The sequence below is a fragment of the Trichomycterus rosablanca genome, chromosome 3 (assembly GCF_030014385.1).
Source record: "Trichomycterus rosablanca isolate fTriRos1 chromosome 3, fTriRos1.hap1, whole genome shotgun sequence".
Lineage (NCBI taxonomy): Eukaryota > Metazoa > Chordata > Actinopteri > Siluriformes > Trichomycteridae > Trichomycterus > Trichomycterus rosablanca.
In genome coordinates, this window is record NC_085990.1 from 40,736,214 (window position 1) to 40,740,522 (window position 4,309).

The window sequence follows — 4,309 nt, forward strand, 5'->3', positions numbered from 1 at the left end:
ATTCTCTTGAAAGAGCTCAGATCTGGGCAAAATGAGCTCTAAACTCTGTCTCCTGCTAGAATAATACATAGTTAGACCTATTCACAGTCGGTAGTAGACTAAAGCTCTTACTGGACATCATACTGACCTGCTATTAGATCCTGAGAGAAGAGTTTCCCATTTAAGCCTAAGATTTGTGAGCTGAGACCTGATTTGTTCTTTGTCTTCTCCCTGAAGCCCTTCTGCCAAATGTGGACCCTCCTGCATCATGGTTTCCATGCTTGCCCTCCTGTCTTCTAAAAGACGTTGCAGAAGCTGTTGGACAAGAAAAGCGTACAGACCGTAACTTCAACCTCAGGCCAGGATGTATCAGCTCATTTACAAAATAATTATGTACAATTCATAATATGTACCTGCAACTTCCAACATATTCAGTCAACTGTTTTAAATGTAAGAGAATTTGTATCCTATTAAGGATGTAGTATGAATATGTAACGATTTCCCATGTCACTAATGAGTACTACGTTTGTGTCTTTTCTTTCTCTATCCTGAGAAGCCAAATGTTTGTCTCATGTATCAGGGCTTCATTGTGATAATCTAGGCATGTTTCTCACCTTACTTACTTTGCTTAACAAAAGCAGCTATTTCACACTGAAAATGAATAACCTCAGTGTAGGGACTGTACACAAAAACATTGTGAGCATAAACTTTTTAACTTCCTTCCTCATGACAAATGTAATTTGTAATTCTCTACAAGTAAGAGTTACATACGCTTGTGAGGGACATACACCGATCAGCCAAACCACCTCCTTGTTTCTACACTGTCCATTTTATCAGCTCCACTTACCATATAGAAGCACTTTGTAGTTATACAATTACTGACTGTAGTCCATCTGTTTCTCTGCATGCTTTGTTAGCCTCCTTTTATGCTGTTCTTCAATGGTCAGGACTCTCCCAGGACCACCACAGAGCAGGTATTATTTAGGTGGTGGGTCAGCACTGCAGTGACACTGGCATGGTGGTTGTGTGTTAGTGTGTGTTGTGCTGGTATGAGTGGATCAGACACAGCAGCACTGCTGGAGTTTTTAAATATCGTGTCCACTTACTGTCCACTCTATTAGACACTCCTACCTAGTTGGTTTACCTTGTAGATGTGAAGTCAGAGACAATCGTGCATCTATTGCTGCTGTTTGAGTTGGTCATCTTCTAGACCTTTAGCTGTGGTCACAGGACGCTGCCCACGGGGCGCTGTTGGCTGGATGTTTTTGGTTGGTGGACTATACTCAGTCCAGCAGTGACAGTGAAAAACTCCATCAGCATTTCTGTGTCTGATCCACTCATACCAGCACAACACACACTAACACACCACCACCATGTCAGTGTCACTGCAGTGTTGAGAATCATCCACCACTTAAATAATACCTGCTCTGTGGTGGTCCTGTGTGGGTCCTGACCAATGAAGAACAGGGTGAAAGCAGGCTAAAAAGGAGAAAACTGTAGAGAAACAGATGGACTACAGTCAGTAATTGTAGAACTTTAAAGTGCTCCTATATGATAAGTGGAGCTGATAAAATGGACAGTAAGTGAGAAACAAGAGGAACAAGGAGGTGGTTTTAATGTTATGGCTGATCAGTGTATATGCTATAGCAGTTACTGTGGCGATAAAACACTTGCTTGTCTTTTCATTGTCCACGTGGTCAGCAATAATCCCTAAGTCAAGCTTTAACATTCCAATTTTAGACCAGGGGCTTTTTTAGGTGGCAGCTTCTACACTTATGCCAATGGACTGTGGTCAGTGTCACCCATGTTCCCTCAGATTCTAATTAATGGCAAAACTGACAAATTACTTCATTCTTTGTCAAAAAAAAACTAACCTCATCTTTGCCATGACAGAGATGTCTCATACATGTGTATATAAACCTTTGACTTAAGTTGTAGCCAGTTGTAGCCTAGCGGTTAAGGAACTGGACTAGAAAGCAGAAGGTTTCTGGTTCAAACCTTACCACTGCCAGGTTGCCACTGTTGGGCCCTTGTAAGGCCCTTAACCCTCAATTGCTTAGACTGTATACTGTAAGTCACTTTGATTAAAATAGTCTGCATAATTGTTGAAAATGCAAACTTAAGAACATCTTAGCTTAAATGTGTGATCGTACCTTCTGCTCCTGCAGCTGAGCTTTCACCACTTTGAATTCAGATGATGGAGGCTTTTGGTTGACTGTAAGCTCTTCAATCTCACAAACCCATGTCAATAATGTCTCTAGATTTTGCTTGAAAGTCTCAGGATCGCAAAATGCATCTTTCAAAGCCAGTGCACTACTGGGACCCTGGAAATCAAAGCCAATATATTAATATTATAAACCACATAGCTTAACATTCACACCTTAGCATACAAAGCTTACTTTTGCACTGGAAAATCAGCACATGGCAAAATGTGTTTATAAAGTAATAAAACAAGCAAATAAGTGTACACTGAAGATGAGAAACTTGTTGAATGTTAAATGTAACTTTCTTACCTTCCATCTCTGTAAGCTTGATTCTCTTTCTGAACTGGACAGTCCATCACTTTGCAGCTGTGGGTAAGAAAGTCACCGTTGTAAATGCAGTAAATTCAGTTTTTTAACCTCACAAACATATTGTACATGTGCTAAACCTTTTTACCCCTGTGGTATGAGTATCTGTAGTATCTGAACCAAGAAAAGTGTGTTCCAGAAACACACATTGGCTCAGAATGTCCTAACTGAAGTGAGACACATTTAAAACAAATGCTCGGAATTGGCTAAATCCCAAACCACATTAGTGTTAATGAAAATGCTTCATACTTAAAATCAAATGAAAAAATCAAAACAACCTCTGCTAATTCTTCTGCTGCTCCAGTGAGAACCCTAACAGTCCTCGTAATTATAGGATCTCCGCCTTTTCGCCCGGGTGGATATTCCGTCACCTCCACAATCTCTGTCACGATGGTTTCTGTCACTTCAGTGACCTCAGTGACTTCTCGAGGGCCTGCATTTTTCCATGACCATTGGCTTCCAGAGTCTCGTCTTTGAAGGCTGACTTTTCCACATTGTCCCAGAGGGGATCTCCTATAATCTGAAACGTTAGTCCTTCTAGGTAAAGATCCATTGTATAAGGTTTTGGCTGGGGAAGGTGTGTTTCTCCAGGCATTATCCAAAGTGCTGGTGGTTGTGACGGTAGGAGCAGGGGAGCTCCTGCTTTTGTCTGGTGTGGGAACCTGTGTAAAAACCTGGTCTTCATTCTCTATCGTCTCTATCTTCTCTTCTTTACGAGGTTCTGAAATAGGCCATTCTTTCTGTCGTTGGTAGCACTCCTTAAGGAAGTCCTCATTTGACCTCACGTGCTTGGACTTCTGACCCAGACAGCTTGGTCTGCTTATGAGGTTTCCCATGATCCTTCAGCCCACAGGCGAGTAAAATGTAAGGCAAGAAGGATTTGGGGCCATGCATGCAGGAGTTGCTTCAGCTACCTAAAACAGAAGGGTGCTCAGCATGAGTGCACTTGTAACTTTTACAGAAACCCATCTTCCTCCTCAAGGAAAACATTGTCAGAATGCTGTAATCTCTGCAGGCAAAAAAGATCCATCCATCACATATCAACTTCCACTCATTTTTTCTACCATCCAACGAACACCACTATCTCAATTTGTTTAGAATACACAGCACAAAGCAAGCCTGTCTGACCCACTGCATATACAAATTATAAAGGGCAGCCAATTCTCATAATAATAGCACAAAGACATAAGCCCTGCATAGAAAGTTAGGACCATAGAAATACAACTGACAGGCCTTCAGTGAGGCGGTATCCACCAGGATGCCCACTCATTGCCATGGCAGCCAGTACAAGCATCCCCTGCCAGAGCTGCCCCAGGAATAGCCTTGAAAAGCCATTAAGCTTCTAATCAAATATGACAGGCATAAAGATGTAGTTACATGTTCTTGGTTGAAAAGTTGGGGTACTGCTTTTTTCTTTTGGAGAAGGGAGCAGAATATTGGGAAATGTGCCAAATACAAGCTGCAAATAATCTGCAGTGTAAGAGAACTACAAAAAATAAAAGCTCTGTAAGCTCACAATAGGGTAATTTTGTTTACATTTAAGTTTTTGGCATTTAGCTGGTGCTTTTATCCAAAGCAACTTACAGTACTGTGACAGTATACTGTATTATCTGAGCAATTGAGGGTTAGGGGCCTTGCTCAAGGGCCAAACAGTGACAACCTGGCAGTGGTGAGGCTCGAACCAGCAACCTTTCGATTATTAGTCCAGTACCCTTTCCGCTAGGCTACAACTGCCCTAGCATTTATAAAACCTATGTTAT